General features: G+C 40.1%; 1 protein-coding gene and 1 pseudogene across 15 annotated transcripts in view; both read left to right on the forward strand.

Moving 5' to 3' along the window:
• Positions 1–243: 243 nt before the first annotated feature.
• The window catches only part of MAPKAP1 (MAPK associated protein 1), a 253255-nt gene continuing 234473 nt past the window's right edge, over positions 244–19025 (forward strand). For 2 of the 15 annotated variants that reach the window (XR_007413273.1, XM_049115024.1), the window contains exon 1: positions 244–521. The gene's annotated coding sequence lies outside the window, so the exon portion shown is untranslated. Of the gene's footprint in view, positions 522–6438; positions 6590–9097; positions 9198–19025 lie in introns of those variants that run through there. The other 13 variants (XM_049115025.1, XM_049115027.1, XM_025475154.3 and 10 more) reach the window with 11 other exon arrangements.
• Positions 12194–17515, forward strand: LOC118355853 (SUMO-conjugating enzyme UBC9-like; annotated as a pseudogene).

Below are 19025 nucleotides of genomic sequence, written 5' to 3' on the forward strand. Positions count from 1 at the left end.
ATGTGAGCGCGAACCCCAATGCTGATCCCTATCCGACGCGAACCCACGGATCAGCGCGTCCCGCCGCATCCCCAGCTCGCAAGCTCCGACCCCGGCCTCACACCGACCGCAGAAGGGCCGCGCATGCGTACCACCACGTCCCGCTCGGCCCCGCCCCCCGGGAGGGCTCCTCTCCGAGCCGTCGGCTCTGGGGCTTGCGCACTGCGCACTACGTCCCCAGCTCCGGCTTCTTCCCGGTCGGGGACTTCCGGTGCGCGGGGTGCGGTTCCGGGTCGTGGCGCGACTTGGGGCCACAGGGTTGCTGCTCCGGCGGCGGCGTTGGTGGCGGCGGCGGCGAGCGACGGGGGCATGAGGGCGAGCCAGAAAAACGGCAGTTGAACCGGCGGGGAGGAGCGCCAGTCCCCGAGGATTCCGAGAGTGCGGAGGCCGGGGCAGGGACCGGGAGGCGCGGGGAAGCCGGGCCCTTCCCTCAGGAACGTATCCCCGGGCCGATCCGACCCGTAGTGTGGCAGCAGCTTCAGGTAAAGGTTGCCCCAGCCGCCAGCTTCCTCGCTCACTCTCGGGTCAACCTACCCGAGGAGCCAAGCGGCCCTTCTGGGCGCTGCCCTGCGTCGGTAGCCTGCCTGGCCCTTGATCAGGGCTTCATTGAGCATCCGTTTCCTGATCTTTTCCAGAACTGGAGGCTGCTGTGAGCCTGACAGCTTGGGTGTCTGACTGGGGGAGGAGAAGCCCGTGGACTGGGTAGTGTTGGGTGGGGGGGAGGGTTGGCTCTGACAGTTTCTGGTCCTACCACCTGGCAACATGTAGTTGTCCTAATCTTCGTAACATGAAAATTGTGTTTAAAGCATTGTCTCTGTGGTCCCTGTTTCCTTAGCGTTCCTTTTCCGCAATTGTTCCAAAGGAGTAAGCGGCCTCGCAACACTTTTTTTTTTTTTTTTTTCATTTCTAGCTGGAGTGCTGCTGGAACTTGGATTCAGCTTTTTATGAGAATGGCAAAGGGGTCTTCTAAATCTGGTTAAGGCTAAACGAACAAACAAAAAACAAAAAAGTAGTTTAAACAAGATTATTACTTTTAACTGGAGACTCAAAAGTTGACTCAGAAATTGGTTGAGATTTTATTTGGAATGAATGCACCTAATTTTTGAAGCCTGTTCCATACAGTACTTGGCACGGTGCGAAGCATCATGTTTTAAACCAAAACCATCGAAGTTCAAAGCTTCCCAGATGTGAACAAATGGAGACAGGTCTTAACACATGGCAGTTCAAACAAAGTCAACATTCTCATTCTATGTCTCACAAGTAAAAGGGGTGGATTGTTCATTTAAAATCCTAGTATAACAGGAAAAGTTGGCACCATGTTTTATTCCTCATTCGGTGAGCCCATACAAGGTGCTTAGTCAATGCTGAAAGAATTCTTGATGAACATTGATTATTGTGTTCATCTTTTTCAGTTTACACACTTGCTGGGGCCTGCGAGGCATGCTTGTGGCCCCTTTGTCATTTAGCTTTATGCTCATATCTACTTTCAATCACTGTGGTGCCAGACTACTCACATTCTACACCTCTTGATGTGGCTCCAGCTATGCTTGAAAAAGTCCCCTTCCTTAATTCTATACCCTGATCCTTTACTCTAGATAAGTAGCACCTCAGATCCCATTTGTTTTCTCTTTGTCCATTGTTTTTTTTGTAGGACATTCTCCTTGCCTAGATTTCTCCTTTTGTTTCTACTCATTGAGATGTTACCTAGGGCCCAGCAGAAATTGGTCTCCCTCCACCAATTTGAGACAACCCCAGTTGGGAAAGATTTCTTTTTTGGAATCCTATAAATACTCATATCTATAATAATTTCACTTAGCAAACATTTACTGAACACATACACATGCACCAGGTACCATGCTAGACAATGTATGGATAAGTAAGACTCAGTCCTTGCCTGTGGGGAGCTCAATTTAGTGAGAGAGATAAGGAAATAATTTCAAGACAGTGATAAGTACACTGTGTGAAGGTACTTTCTGTGATGCAGTGATAGCATGGGGGTGAGGGGGGTATTAACTTTCGAGGAGTGTGCTATGATCAGGTAATGCTTCATGATGTGGTTATTTACCATGTGCTGAAACTATATTTAGGTTTCTCTTAATCATTTTAGCCTCAATTTACAGATTAGGAAGATTCGGGATAAATTACACATTTGGTACGAGACAGGCAGGATTTAACCCCACGTCTGTCCCATGCCTACATCTGTGCATTTTTCATTATGTGTTTCCTTCTTTCACACACCATAACACTATATACAAGTATATATTGAAGAAACTATAAAAGAGAAAAAATATGAATGCCAAAATGAATGTTACAGAGAGTCTTTTATTTTATTATTATTATTATTATTTATTATTTTTAAAGATTTTTTATTTTATTCATGAGAGACAGAGAGAGAGAGAGAGAGAGGTGGAGACACAGGCAGAGAGAGAAGCAGGCTCCGTGCAGGGAGCCTGATGTGGGACTCGATCCCAGATCTCCAGAATCAGGCCCTGGGCTGAAGGCAGCGCTAAACTGCTGAGCCACCAGGGCTTCCCGAGAGTCTTTTTTTTTTTTTTTTTTTTAATAAAGATTTTTATTTATTTATTCATGATAGATATATATATAGAGAGAGGCAGAGAGACACAGGCAGAGGGAGAGGCAGGCTCCATGCAGGGACCTGACATGGGTCTCGATCCCGGGTCTCCAGGACTGCGCCCTGGGCCAAAGGCAGGCGCTAAACCACTGAGCCATCCAGGGATCCCCCCTCCCCCAGAAGAGTCTTTTAAATGTAGAGAAAACTGTGATCTTTCAAGGCGAGAAGGTAGTAGGTGGGTCAGTTCAACTTTCAATATAAGAATGGAAGACCTTCTATAGAGAATAACGTGGTCTCTGGATTTAATTCCTGTCCCTACTCTTATTCCTTGACCTTTGGCAAGTTTCTTAATTCCAGTCATTATTTTCTTCAAGTATGGGTTGGTATAGGGGGATAATATTGATCTCATGGAGTGTTGTGAATATTTAATGAGCTAATTTGGATAAAATTCCTGATACACGGTAAGGTCTTCCGAAATGATAGTTGTAAGATGCAAAGATGCAATGTCTATGATGATTTTAGAGTGGCGAGTAGACCAGACTGCATAAAACAAACCATTGCTTCTTTTAGTGAGGATACTGGGAGGTAAATTGAAGGGTCAGTAGGTCAGAGTCTGAGGGTTTCAGTGTCAGTCAAGAGAGGTAAAAATTCAGTTTCTATTCATAATTTTTCCAGTTAATAAATGCTTTGAGGATCTCTCATTCATTCAGCAATGCCAGGGAAAATGTTAGACCCTGGGGATGCAAAAAGGAATAAAACCAGGTGCCCACCCTGAGGTGGTTGACATTCTAGTGGGGGAGATGTAAGCATGTGCAGGTGAACTGTGGTAAAGTGCTGGAGGTACTATGATAGCAGTCCCCATAGGGTATTATAGAGCACAAAGGAAGAAACACTGATCATGGTAGCTGAGCACTTACTGTGTGCTAGCATTGTCTCATTCTTGTACAGACAGGTGTTGTTAGCATCCTCTTTCTACAGATGAGGAAACTAGAGCACAGAGAAGTTAAATAAGTACCAAGAGTTTATGCAGCTGTTGGAGCTTTAAGTAGAGGAGATTGCTAGACTTTGGCATCTTTAGTTTTCTTTGTGATGTGAACGGTGGATGGGGATCCTCTGAAGACACTTCAGAGAGATGCTATGCTAGCCTTGAGCCATAGTTTTGTGGTAGCTTTGGTTTGCCTTCAGTACGCTAGGCAGCAGGGATGGTGAGGAGTGAATGTGGCCCCCCTGAAGCTCATGGTCTCATCTGTCACAGTAAGTATATATATAGTGAGGTGGGGGCTTGTTTTGTTTGTTGACTCATATCTGAAGACTTTAGAAACTTGCAGTTCAATGGATTTGTATATATTTCAGGGGAAGAAAATTTGCTGGAAATGTGTTATTCAGATATGTAGGCCTTATTGTTAAGGACATAGCAATAGACACCAAATTATTATACAACAGGGAATTCTGTCACATTGCATTTTTCCCCATAGGAGGCCCTGACCTTGTGTATTCTGTGGGCTTGCCGTTTTGAGAAGTTTTGAGTCAAAAGTTAGTGTGTTTCAGTTTGTGTTAAATTTAAATAATTGAACACTTATATTTTAGTCATTGTTAAATGTTTTTGTATATCTTATTTCCTTCAGTCCTTGTGGTTCTGTGAGATAGTTGTTATTAGTTAGTTGTTATTACACCCTCACTGAACACATGAACAACCTGAGGCTTAGTGGTTAAATACATAGCCCAACTCACATAGCTAGTGAGCGATAATATCAGAAAAAAATTGGCCAAAAAAGAGTAAACAAATATTTATTAGTTCCTTTTTGAGCATATACGTCAGGGTTCTCCAGCTCAAGTGCCCACGATAAAGAGTAGGACAGACCTTGGTGAATCGGGTGGCATGTGACCAGTCTAAAGGTAGCAGTTGCTGCTCAGCTCCAGTTGCTTATTGCTGTGTGAGGAGGGGGTGTGGTGGCCCTGGATATTCTGAGGGATAATATTCTTTTTGTTCTTTCTATAATTTTATTTTTTTCTTTCTATAATTAAAAAAAATATTTTAATCCCAATGAGGGATAATACTCATTTTTGGGGGGTGAAGGGGTACAGTATTCTTTTTTTGGGGGGCACAGTATTCTTGAGGGAGCATTCAAGAGATGCTGAAAATCTGGATTTTAATGTATTTAATTTTAAAATTCGCCATTAAAAAATTATTACAGAGACCAAAACACATATGTACATAAAGTCCAGGCTGCCTGATTATGAGGAGATGTCCTTGTGATACTTTGGTTTTGTGTTCTTAGCACTTTAAATGCTACCAGATTCTTGTCTGTTTTGGTCCTCTCTATAGTATATGAAGTGAACAAGGAGGTTAATCATAACCTCTTGAGATGAAGAAACTGGTACCCAGTGAATGACAGTTGAGTAGAAAGTGTGTAGCAGATTGAGAGGGACTTGAATTCTGAATACAGTATGCCACTTAACAGCCTTTTGATTTTGGTCATTTTTGAATCTTTGTATCTTTCTCCCATCTGGATGATAATGAGGAACTCAACTCAAGTCTTGCTGAGGTGTTTCCAGGATGCCAAGCTTCCTGATTCTAATTGACACTGTTAAAAGTCACACAACTGATTACTGGTAGACCCCAATGGAGAATGGTTCAAATCTAAAATGCTGCTCCTTCATTTTTAATGGCAGGTAGGGAGCCACTGCTCAGCTTTTCCCTCTGTTCTTTGTTCATCACTAATTCTGGGAAAGGATCTTGATGGGCCAAATGCATACAGTGGTTTGTTGATTATATATACACAAGATTGAAAAGAGGCATAGAGACACTCAGCATAGTGAGATATATGGTCAGGGAGTTCCCAGCCCAAGAGTTTAGTTTATTTTTATTTTAATATTTGGCTTCCAGAAGGTGAAAATTGAAGAAATAATGTTCTTCTAGATACTTGTTTTCATTCATAGTCTATTATATAAGGAAATAGGATAGAATATAAAAATGAAGAAAATAAATCCTGACCAGTCACTCAAAATTTATTATTTCTAGTTGGCAGCAATCTAGATATACAGAGGAAATAGATTTAATATAGGAAACAAAATTTGGACCCAAAGAAGAAAACAGTTTTAAGTAATTGAAAATGAGAAAGATGGGAGAAACCACTTAAAAACAAAACATAAATTCTGGAAACAGCAAGAAAGTACTAGAATAACTATTGGAATTAGATTATAGTAATTGCTTTTGAGATAAGTTGAATACTATGTCACATTTACTCCTAAATATATGTAGTATTAGATTCATATCCTATACTCAAGTATATTTTTATATGTTTGAGTATATTTTTACTTAATGTTTTTAAATTTTTTTTTTATTTTTTAATTTTTATTTATTTATGATAGTCACACAGAGAGAGAGAGAGAGAGAGAGAGAGAGGCAGAGACATAGGCAGAGGGAGAAGCAGGCTCCATGCACCAGGAGCCTGACGTGGGATTCGATCCCGGGTCTCCAGGATCGCGCCCTGGGCCAAAGGCAGGTGCTAAACCGCTGCACCACCCAGGGATTCCTTACTTAATGTTTTTATTGATGCAGACAAAATGGACTGGATATGTAAAACTTAAAAAAAAATAACATTTTTTAGTTCCCTGTGGACTCATTTTAAGATACTGTATTATATATAAGTACTCTTTTACTAGAGAAGATGGTAGAAAATTGTTGGAAGGAATGGTTTTCTTTTTAAAACAGTAAATTTTAAATCTGAACTTTAGTTGCTGACGTAAAGGAGACTAACAGAGAAGACCTGAGTTTGAATCTTGAAGCAGTGTGAGGTGGGGCTTCAGAGTCCCAGCCACCTGGATTGGAATGCTGGCTCTGTCAGTTATTAACTGTGATCTGGACAGTCTGTAAACTGAAGACAACACAGCCAGTCTCATCTGGTGCTTGGGAGAATTAAATGAAACCATTTATGTCAGAGTACCTGGTACTATGATGCTTCTGGAGAGATGGAGGTCTAGTATGCAGGGCCATAACACGTTCAGATTGAGCATAATGTGATGAGAAATGACTGGAGGGGTTGTGGAGAAAGATTCATTTTCATGCTGGATCATGGGATGAGTCTCATTCATTTCTAGTTGTGCACTTACCAACATGAAAATGAGTCTTCATTTACATACAACACCTCAGCTCATCAAGTGCCCTCCTTAATCCTCATCACACTTTTAACCTATCCCCTTGCCCATGTCCCCTCGCAGCCCTCAGTTTGTTCTCTGTAGTTAAGAATCTGTTTAATGGTTTGCCTCTGTTTTTCCTCCTTATGTTTATATGTTTTGTAGAAATTTTTGCTAAAGAAATAGAGATGTAGAAAAATAATTATGTTGCAAAATGTTCATTGCAGCGGTACTTATATCAACAAAAATTAGAAACAACTTTACTAGTCAACAAAGAGAAATTATGGAAAGGCCATCGGATGGAAGTATTATGCAGTCATCTTAGGTGTTCTAGAAGAATTTTGTGACATGTTAATATGTTCATCATGTAATATATAGTGAAAAAGATATAAGATTATATAAAGTACCATCTCAATTATGTCAAACATATGCAAAGGAAAAGAAGAAATAGATGGTGAGATTATAGGTCTTTATACTTTTCTGTTTTCTTTTTTTTTTTTTAATTTTTATTTATTTATGATAGTCACAGAGAGAGAGAGAGAGAGAGAGAGAGAGAGGCAGAGACACAGGCAGAGACACAGGCAGAGGGAGAAGCAGGCTCCATGCACCGGGAGCCCGACGTGGGATTCGATCCCGGGTCTCCAGGATCGCGCCCTGGGCCAGAGGCAGGCGCCAAACCGGTGCACCACCCAGGGATCCCACTTTTCTCTGTTTTCCAAAGTATTCTCTGATAAATATAAATTATTTTTAATAGAGTCATTTTAATTTAAGCTTAGTATTAAGAAATATGAGTAGAAAAAATGAAATGAGTAGAGCCAGTGAAAATAATTTCGATAAAAAACTTCGCTAATGCGGGTGATCCGAAGATATAAATGGATTGTTATTTTCAAGTTCGTTTTCACCTCAGTTGGTTTACATTTAGAATATGGTTTCATGTGTGTTGACAAATGATGTTGAGGTTCCCAGGCTAGCCTTTCTCTTCTACCCCAAAATCCTATGTAAGACAATATCATGGAAGAAGAGTTTTATTTGTGTTGGTGATACCAGTGTTCCAGTGCTACCATCACCTTGTCAGTGGCCAGTGGGACAGTGGTAGCCTTGTGACAGCTGTCTCTCAGAGTATTCTCCTATCTCTGTGAGGTTGGACATTGGTATATGGAGCTTTTATATGAATTGAATGCTTAGATATTGGGAAGTGCTATTTTGGTATGAGAAATTATAAGTGTGATTTTCTTTTTTTAAGAAAAAAATTAAAGGTCAAAGTTTGGGTTTTAGGTTTTCTGGTAACAGTATTCAAAAAAGTATGAATATTAGAATGTCATGATGAATTGGTGCTTTTCTCATTGTCACATATTTCATAATTGAAATTGCAATAGTTTCAGCATGTACAGATCAGCAAGATGGCCAGTTAGGGTTGTTGTTGTCATGATCGTCGTTGTAAATGGTAATTCTCCTATATACAACATAAAAAACATGCAAAAATTTTAACGATGTATTTGAGAATATTTAAATTAGGAAAATGCCAGGCAAGATGTTTCTTTTTGTAAACTGCTTCTGTCCAAAGCATTCTGTATATTATCAGAATGAAAAATGACAGCACTTTGTCATCTGTTCAAATTGATATTGCACTCTATGCAATGACAGCTGAAAAGGCCCACAGGTGCCATATAAAGAGGTGACCATGTTGTCATATTTCATTTCGGCATCCCTCTGCAAAGCCATAATTACCTAATTAGGTTGTTAATTAGGAGATTAGCATTTCACTGTATTGATAGAATGCTCTTTACCGGCGTGGGGCTAGATACAGATTTGTCTGCCCTAATTTATAATCTCTGCCTTTTTTGTACTTATTTATTTGCTTAAATTCCTGATGTGGGGCAATTTGGTTTACCTGAGAAACAGTTTGTTTATAAGTTAATGAAGCTTTGATCACTGGATTGAACTTGCTGAGTTAAAAATGTGAAAAGAATTAGAAGGGTGGTTGCATCCCCAAAATGATAATAAAATTTTTTAGTTGGTAGTATCTGTAAGCTTGTTAGCATAGGCAAAAAACACATTATAAGAAATAAAATTGTTGGTATAAAAAAAATGCAAAATACAAAAACTAAATCTGAATTGTGATAGATTTATTTATCCTAAACTAGGTGAAGGCAATTAGTTATCTTGAGTAACAAATGTCTGTCATTTACACCAGAGAGTTATAAGATGTGTTAAGTATTTTGAACATGTTTCAGAAACTGAAACTTGGTTAATGACTTTGGAACAAATATATTCAGTCTTCTGTTTAGACTTCCTTAGATAGTCAATCATGCATCAGGGTTTATTTCATTTGTTTCTTCTGTCTATCAGTCTGTGCTTGGAACATTCTCTTCTCACGGCCTTTGCAGTCCTGAGTGCTTCTGGAATTTGAAGTATTTCACGGTAAACTTCATTTGGTGAACTATGTGGAGTAAGTGGCGTTTCTATCAAGTGTGTCTAACCTTTTTTTGTGGGCGCATGGGTGGGGGCCAGCAAAATAATGTTTTTCACATATTTTCACTGCAGTGCGTACTTTGACTATAATGTTTATAATTTGCATTGTATATACCTTTTCTGCTCTTAAGGAGATTAAGAGTTTTAGAAGCACAGTATTAGGAGCACCATTCCCACTGTGGTAGTAGTTTAGCTTCTATTGATATAATCAAAATTAGAGCTATTTTGATTATAAAAAGTGCATGTGGACTTAAGTCCTTTTTCCACACAGTTGTTACGAAGAATTACATTTTCTTGTATCTGTAATGTTCCTTACAGTTAAAAAATATTTTAAAATATTTGTATATGAAGAATATATCACTGTAAAATAAATATCATGTCTTCGGTCAGTATCTGCTGACTATACGTGAGGCACTAGGCCTTTGTCTGGGAATTGAGCAATGAATGCTCTGGACGCTGTGTCTGCTATCATGGGACTTGTAGTTGAGTACAGACTAGTTTGAGAAATGTTTAGTAACGAGAATCAAGGTGAGTATGGAGGAGTACCTACTCTGGACTTAAGGTCAGACCTTCCTGGAGCAGGTGGTCTGACTTGAGATCTGAAGGGTGAAGGAGAAAACAGCTGGATGGAAGGACAGAGAAAACCGTTGTTGAGATGCCTGGGTGGCTCAGTGGTTGAGTGCCTGCCTTTGGCTCAGGGCGTGACCCTGGAGTCCCGGGATCGAGTCCCATGTCAGGCTCCCTGCATGGAGCCTGCTTCTCCCTCTGCCTGTGTCTCTGCCTCTCTCTCTCTCTGTGTGTATCTTTCATGAATAAATAAATAAAATCTTTAAAAAAAAAAAAAAGAAAAAGAAGACCGTTGTACACAGAGGGAGTATATATTCAAAAGCTTGAAAAAACCTGAAACTTGAGTTTGGCTAGAGTAAAAAGAAGGAAAGGGTAAGTAGAAGACAGAGTTGTAGATATAGGCAAAGTTCAGTTTAATAAAGGGTTTAGGAAGGATTTTAAGACAAGTTAGTAAATAAGTTAGATGAGAGATGGTGGCTTGCATAGGTTATGGAGATAAAAGTAAATAAAATCTAAAGCGAGAAAAAGATGCATAGGATTAATTAAGTGTAAGCTTCACAGAAAGAAAGGGGTCAAGGATTCAAATTTGGACATTGTAATTATTTTATAATTTTAAGTGTGAGAATGTGTTTTAGTACATCATAGAGAAGAGATCATGAGACTTCTTTTCCAATATGACTAAAACATGTACAGTACAACCAACTAGTTTTCTTTCAGGTGAATTGGGAAGAATACTTATATTTGAGTGTCACTTTTGTTTCCTACATTGTGACAGCAGCTCTGTGGGGTATGGAATAATATTTTACTGAGGTCCAGAGAAATTGCAGTTTTCGGTTACTGGGTGGTAGAATTGGGAGCACACAGCAGCTCTTCATAGCCTTGTGTTTTCTACCATGCCATGTGCCTTTCTTGTTTTATCCCCTTCTGTTTGTTTATTCCAAAGTGAAGAGAAGAAGTACTCCCCTAGGACCAATAGCTCAGTAGGTTGCTGACAGAGGCATTGTGTTGTTAACTCTATGGCTTCTTCTGCCCAGCTCTAGTGTGGATTAAAGTGTTGTCTGGTGCTTTGGTAGGAGAAGCTGCTCCATGGCCTGAGTGTTTGTCAGCAAAGTCCAAGATTATTATTTTTTTTTTCTCTTTAAAGTTTTTTTTTATTGGGTTCAATTGCCAAAAAGTCCAAGATTCTGTTGGGATTTCTGGCACTAGGATTTAATCTTCCTCAACTAGAAATGTAGATTAGCTACCTCCACACAAGTTCACTAACATATATGAAAGTTCTCCTCCTTTTCCTGGGGAAAAGACTTGGAAACTCCCATTTTTGCATGAGGACTTTACTTTCTGATGTGATCAACATATATTGCAAAGTGCTTAAAAAATTTCATGATTACAGTTGCCATGACTGTTCAGTTAAATGATTTGTTGGCATCATTATGCTAGAATCTCCTGAAATAGAAGAAATCTAGGATGCAGTATGGATTCTAGCCTTCCTGTGTTTCTACCCCCTCATTTTAAAAATTGGGATATGATTCTTTTTTTTTTTTTTAAGATTTTATTTATTTATTCATAGAGACACACACAGAGAGAGAGGCAGAGACACAGGCAGAGGGAGAAGCAGACTCCATGCAGGGAGAGTCCGACTTGGGACTCTATCCCCGGTCTCCAGGACCATGCCCCGGGCTGCAGGTGGTGCTAAACCGCTGCACCACTGGGGCTGCCTGGGATATGATTCTTCAACCGTAAAATTCATCCCTCTAAAGTGTAAATTTTTTTTTTAAGATTTTATTTATTTATTCATGAGAGAAGAATGTAGGACTTGATCCCAGGATCAAGAATGTGGAGCCTAATGTGGGACTTGATCCCAGGATGCCAGAATCATGACCTGAGCTGAAGGCAGACACTCAACTACTGAGCCACCCAGGTGCCCCAAAAGTGTACAATTTAATAGTTTTTTGCATATTCACAAAGTTGTATAATCATCATCACCCCTATCAAATTATATGTAGTGATGATGATTCCCCTCCTCTTTGGCTATTGTGAATAATACTGCTCTGAACATTCCTATGCAAGTTTTTGTGGGGACATATGTTTTCTGTTCTTTTGGAAAGGATTGCTGGGTCCTATGGTAACTTTGCCATATGAAGATGGCAGACATTTTCAAAAGTGGCTGTACCATTTTACATTCCCACCAGCAGTATAAGGTCTGCCCCCTTTTTGCTTCTACTCTCTTCAGGCTTTGTTGCTCTGGTATGGGCTGGAAGCAAACGTAGGCTCTAGAAATTCATGAGCTTTTGGCTTGGTAAACAGGAAATATTCCATTTTTCTTGTTCTACCAGGTTTATTCTTTAAGTATATGTGTACCAGGCTCTATATTGGGTATTAGTGACAGGAAATCAAAGAAGGCTTTTTTTTTTTTTTTTTTTTTTTTTTTGTCTTTTCCTCTCAAGAACTTCCTACTCCAGTGTGTGGAACTTCTTATTAGGTAATGAGGGGAGAGGGAAAAGCCAGTGAAGAAAGTAAGTGCCTAGGAATTTGTGAATTTCCACAGCATGGATCTTTATTTTAGAATCTAGGCAAAGATTGACTTGGTTTTCACCAGCTTCTTGGGTTTCTTTTTCTTGCCCCATCCTTTAACTCTTGCTATTCCTTGGATTTGTTCCTAAATTACTACTCTTTCTGACATATTTTCCCTGGGTAAGCTCATTCACACCTATGACTTCATCTGTCATTTATATGTTGATATCTTCCAAATTTGTTCAGATCTTTCTCCTAGGCTTCAGATTTGCATATCCTTTGTGTGTCACTTATATGTTGTAGTCTCCCAAATTCACTCAGACCTCATTCCTGGGCTATCAGGTTTACATCATGATGAATCTCTATTTTAATCTCCATAGATATCTTAAATTCATTGTATGTGAAACATAATTCCTAATTTTCCCTCTACTTGTTAAGCTGTTCCTGCTTGTGAGTTTACAGTTTCATCTGTTGGCACTATCACGCAGGCCATAGACTCTGCCCTTCTTTTTAACTCTCCACATCCATTCAGTCACTAAGTTCTAGCAATTTTATCTTCTATATATTTCTTAAGTTTTTAGATCTTTCACTGCCTTCAGATTTCATCATCTTTCCCTGAGCTGTAGTCACAGCTTCATAACTAATCTTATGTCCTGTCCATCAGATTAATCTTTGCACCTGTGAGAACAGTCTCTGAAATACTCATCTAATCAGCAGCTTTGAACTCTGTGTAGTTTCAGTTACTGAATATGTGTTCTGCTGTTTCTTGTTTTAGTGCCTTAACTCATGTTGTCTCTTCTTGGAACGGATGAGTTTGTCTCTTTGACTCTACTTCCAATCATCCAACTTCACATCTTTGAAAATTCATCTGAGGACAAGAAATAATTGGGATAATAGTAGACATTTATATAATGCTTACCATGGGCCAGACACTGTTCTATGCTCATAACATATATGATTTCATTAAATCCTCACAACAATCCTATGAGGTAGGCACCAAAATTATTCCTGTTTACAGATGCAGAAACAGAGGCCCTCAAATTGTTACTTTCCTTAAGTCCTACCGTGAGTGAATAGCTGAGTTCAGATTTAAACCCAGGCAGTCTTTTTTTTTTTTTTTTTTTTTAAGATCTATTTATTCAGAGAGAGAGAGGCAGAGACACAGGCAGAGGGAGAAGCAGGTTCCATGCAGGGAGCCCGACGTGGGACTCGATCCCCGGTCTCCAGGATCATACCCCGGGCATTAGGCGGCGCTAAACCACTGCTGCTCTGAACCCAGGCAGTCTTATGCTTCATTGCTTGCTCTTTGTTTTCCCTACCTATTCCTATCTACTCTTTGTCAACACACCTGATTCTCTCTGCCTCCCCAACCTCAAAAGTTAAGTATCTTCTTCCTGCTTCTGTAATAACCCATGCATGGCCTGATGTTAATCTCTAGTCCATAGGCTAGATCTGGAGCAAATTTTATTTTAAATATTTTTGACCAAGGAGACAGCATTGTAGATTATTTAATTGCCAGCTCTCCCCCCCTCCCAGCCCCCCATTATTCTTAAGGTAATGAAGTTGGAAGTGATCACTTCCCATTTTCTTGATCTTAGTCATCTCTGTGAAGCCTTGTCCTAATATTTAGTTTCATTTAGTTTCCGAATATTTAGTTTCATTTAGTTATTTTTCCTTTGTTTCTCCATAGTACTTTATTATAGAATCCCCTACCATCATTCTCATTCTTTTTAAAAAATTCTTTATTTAAATTCAGTATAACTAATTTATAGTGTGTTATTAGTTTCAGAGATAGAATTTAGTGATTCATCAGTTGCATACAATACCCAGTGCTCATGATGTCAAGTGCACTCCTTAATGATCATCACCTAGTTACCTCATTCCCCCCCACCCCTGTTTCTCCCGCAACCCTGTTTGTTTCCTGTAGTTAGTCTCTTACTATTTGCCTCCCTCTCTGTTTTCGTCTTACTTTCTTTTTCCTTCCCTTCCCCTATGTCCATTTGTTTTGTTTCTTAAATTCCACATATGAGTAAACTCTTTATTGTGACCATTTATGTACTTTTCTCCTTTTCTTTTTTTTTTTTTTTTTTAAGATTTTATTTTATTTATTCATGAGAGACACAGAGCAAGAGAGAGGGAGGCAGAGGAGAAGCAGGCTCCATGCAGGGAGTCCCATGGGACTCGATCCCGGGTCTCCAGGATCACGCCCTGGGCTGCAGGTGGCGCTAAACTGCTGGGCCACCAGGGCTGCCTCTTTTCTCCTTTTCTTGATTCCCTTGCTTGCCTCTTGGGGATAGGGAATAAGACTTCCTACTTTATATTCCTAACTGTCAGCATGGAGTAGGTTGAATGAACTTGTTGAATGAACAGGGAAGTCTGCTTGTACCCATACCTATAGATGAGTGAGAGAAGAGGATTAAGAGGAGTGTGATGAAATGGACTTACATTGGAAATTCAAGGCAGTGCATAGTAATTGTGTGGAGCAGGAATTCTGGAGCCAGGTTGCATAGTTTATCCTGGCTCCACCTTTTACAAATTTTGTGACCTTGGGTGAGTCTGTGCCTCAATTTACTGAATTGTAAGATGTAAGTAGTAATAGAATCTACCTTACAATTTTGTAAGTGATGTCTGAGTGCTTGTTAAACGAGTAACCTTCTGGAATCCAGAGAATTGATTATTCTATATAAATTGTATTTGTAAAACACTTCTACCCTAACTGTATAACATTATAGGCAGAATGAAGCCAGTCTTGCTGCCCTATCCTCATTTTGATCCATGTGGTGATGGTTTAAAAAGGAAAAAAAAAAATAGACTAGAAGGTTGTAAAAAAAAAAAAAATAGCTGGCAGCGTAGTTTTGTTAATAACAATAATAGTAATTATCATTTATTGAGGTTATGAAAGCTCCATTCAAATGAAAGTACAAAGCACCTTTCAAAATCACATAAAAATAGTTTGAGGATTATCTGCTAGTTTAGATTATCTCATTGGTACCCTTCATTCATTAGAAGTTGAATGAATGAGTTTGTAAGTATTCTTTTAATAAGTATCCCTATGAAGTGGAGAGGACATAGAGTATAGATATTTCCCTCCTGAAGAATACCTGACTCCCTTCATGTCATGCCATTGTTAGTCCGGAGACAGCTAGAGACAATAACCTGGAACTGCAGATGTAATGTTTACTCTTACAGTTCTAGAAACCATTTTTTATACATTAATAGCATTAAAAAACAACAACTGGTAGCGATAATGCCCATTCAACTCCATCAAGACTATTCAGCCCACTCAGTTTTGTAGTGGGTTTGCTGCCAGAATGTCAATACTATTAAAATCTTAGTCAGAAAAGGAATTCCTTGTACTTCTATTCTTAGAGTCTGAACCATGGCACAATGATATAAGTAAAACTTGCAATGGAATTCTTTTTTCCCTTTGAAGCAAAAACACAAAACTTTTTAGTTGGACTCTAGGGTAAACTCCCAACCATGCCTCCTCCTCCTTACATGTACTTGGAATAGAGTTTGAGAGCTGAAAGGTACTTTGTATAGTTCAAACTCCTCATGTAACAGATGCAGAAATGGACTTATATGTAGAACAGGTTAAAAGGGGCTTAAAGAAGTGACTTGTCAAAAGCCTTGTAATTAGGTCCCTGGTAATTAGGGAATTGGAATTCAGGTTTCCTGAGTGGTACTTGCACTAAACTGTGTTGCTTACATTAATTGATGATATGGTTAACCTGGGAGCCAGGTAAGTGGAAGCATAACTTTCTTGAATTCTTCTATTTGTTTAAGCAAACTTCAATCATCAAGGAAACAATAAAAGGAAAATAAATCTTAGATTGTAGGGGGATACTTATCCACTGAACCAGCACCATGGATAAGGGATCTTTTTTGGGAAAATGGCGCAAACCTTTGGGAACAAGAAAGATCCATTTGTTTGTTCATTCCATGCTGAGCTCTTATTGGATGCCAGCCATATTCTACTGCAATCTGGCAGGACAGTGATGAATAAGACAGTGTCCTTAAGGAGCTTAGGGTTTAGAAGAGACAACCAACATATAAATTTTTTTTTTTAAAAAAAGCAACAATGTGGGAGCGCTTGGGCTGCGCGCGGAGCAGGCTCGGGAGGGAAGTCCCGAGACAAAGAGAGCGCCGCCTCCGCCGCCACCGCCACCACCTCGTCTGCCCCGCTCGCTGGGCCGCGGCCGCCCGAGGGACTTTGAACGTGTCGGGGATCGCCCTCAGCAGACTCGCCCAGGAGAGGAAAGCCTGGAGAAAGGGCCACCCGTTTGGCTTTGTGGGTGTCCCGACAAAGAATCCAGACAGCACGATGAACCTCATGAACTGGGAGTGTGCCATTCCAGGGAAGAAAGGGACCCCCTGGGAAGGAGGCTTGTTTAAAGTACGGATGCTTTTCAAAGATGATTATCCATCCTCACCCCCAAAATGTAAATTCGAGCCACCGCTGTTTCACCCGAACGTGTACCCTTCGGGCACAGTGTGCCTGTCCATCCTCGAGGAGGACAAGGACTGGAGGCCAGCCATCACAATTCAGTAGATCTTGTTAGGAATACAGGAACTTCTAAATGAACCAAATATCCAGGACCCAGCTCAAGCAGAGGCCTACACGATTTACTGCCAAAACAGTGGAGTACGAGAAGAAGGTTCGAGCACAAGCCAAGAAGTTCGCACCTTCATAAGTGGCAAAGGCGCGGCAGCGTAAGAAGGAAGGGATTGGTTTGGCAAGAACTTGTTTACAACATTTTTGCAAATCTAACGTTGCTCTGTCCAATTACTAGTCACCTGGGAGGGTGGGCGGGCGCCACGGTCCATTTCCGCCACTGGCACGCAGTCCTCGACTCGCTGAGCTCCCCGGTTTTTCATACAGGGTCTCTTCCTTCAGTCTTTTGTATTTTTGATCGTTATGTAAAACTTGCTTTTATTTTAATATTGATGTCAGTATTTCAACTGCTGTAAAATTATAAACTTTTATACTTCGATGAGCCCCGAGGAGCTAGTTTCCTTTGCTCGCGGATGCAGGCATGCTTCCCACCCGCCGTGTAGAGCTACCCATAGCCTCCCGCCGGCCTCCCGCCTCGCTCCCGCAGAGCCCGGTTGTGTTGCTTATGAGCCTCAGATCCAAAGGCAGCCGGCGTCTCGTTCCCGCATCACTTCCTTTGTGTTTTTTTTTTTTTTTCCTTTGTGTTTATATGGCGTTTTGTCTGTGTTGCTGTTGAGGAAATAAACTGTTTATATATATAAAAAAAGCAACAATGTGATTAGTTCATTCATTCATTCATTTATTCATTCCTTCAAACTTTAATATAGCAGCCAGAGAGAATCTTTTATTTAATTTAATTAATTAGTTAACTAATTAGTTAATTTAAAGATTTTATTTATTTATTTATGAGAGACAGAGAGAGAAAGAGAGGCAGAGACACAGGCAGAGGGAGAAGCAGGCTCCATGCAGGGAGCCGGACATGGGACTCCATCCCAGGTCCCTAGTATCATGCCCTGGGCCCACCGTGGCGCTAAACCACTGAGCCACTGGGCTGTCCTGAGGGAATCTTTTAAAATGTGGGTTAGATCATATCACAATCCTCGGTAATTCTCTACTTAGAGAAAAAGAAGAGTTCTTAGAATGACCTATAACACTGTACATGTTTGCTCCACTCTTCCAGGTATCATCCTCTACTACTTAACTTCCTTGCTGGACTCCTTGCTACTTCTTGAAGAGTATACTACCCTCACTTGGCAAAGCACTTCCCTTCAGAAGTTTACATGGCTTGTTCTCTTACCTCCTTCAAATGTTAACTCAAATGTCAGGTTCTCAGTGAAGTGTTCCTAGACTACTTTATTTACAGTTGCAGCCCTGGCCCACCACCTGACATGCCCATCTCTCTTCCCGGTGCTGTCTTTTTCCATAGCACTAATAATTTACTGTATACTTACTTCTCTGTTTTGTTAGTCTCCCTCATTAGAATGTGAACTCCATGAGGGCAGGACTTTCTGCTTTATATTCTCTTGTACTCTTTGCATCTAGAATAGTGCCTGGCACATACTAGGCTTCAATACATATTTGTTCAATGAATAAATTCAACAAATACATAGTACCTACTACTAACAGGCAATGTGCAGGATTAACTATTTGGTGGAAGTAGTGACAAAATGCAGTGCAATGGGACCACAAAGAAGAGAGCAGTTAACCTGGTCTGTAGGATTCTTTGGGGAGGTTCCTGGAAGAATTGACCGTTAAGCTGGGATTTGAAGAATGAGTAGGAGGTAGTGAGAGTGAATAGGCTTCAGATCAAGTTTGGTGGAATGTGATTTGTCTTTTGTTTTTATTATAGTAATTTGGACTTTGATTTTCCTTTGGACTTTGGTTTTGTTAAAATTTCAGTAAACAGATACTAGAAGTTGAACTTGTTTAGTACCTTAGAAGATTTGAGCATATATTTTAATAGCAAAGTTGTATAGTTTAGTCTCAGTATCAATGAAACTGTTCTAAGGGGGCTGGAAATTACCCCAAATTTAGTGGCTTCATATAGCATATCACAGCAGGATTTCTCAACCTTGGCATCATTGATATTGGCCTTTTTTGGGGGTATAATCCTTTGTTATAGGTGCTGTTCTGTGCATTATAAGATGTTAAACAACATCCCTGTCTTTTATCCACTAGATACTAACAATGTGACAGCTAGAAATATCACCAGACATTGCCAAATGTCCCCTG

Source organism: Canis lupus, chromosome 9 (assembly GCF_003254725.2).
Source record: "Canis lupus dingo isolate Sandy chromosome 9, ASM325472v2, whole genome shotgun sequence".
In the NCBI taxonomy this organism is placed as follows: Eukaryota; Metazoa; Chordata; class Mammalia; order Carnivora; family Canidae; genus Canis; species Canis lupus.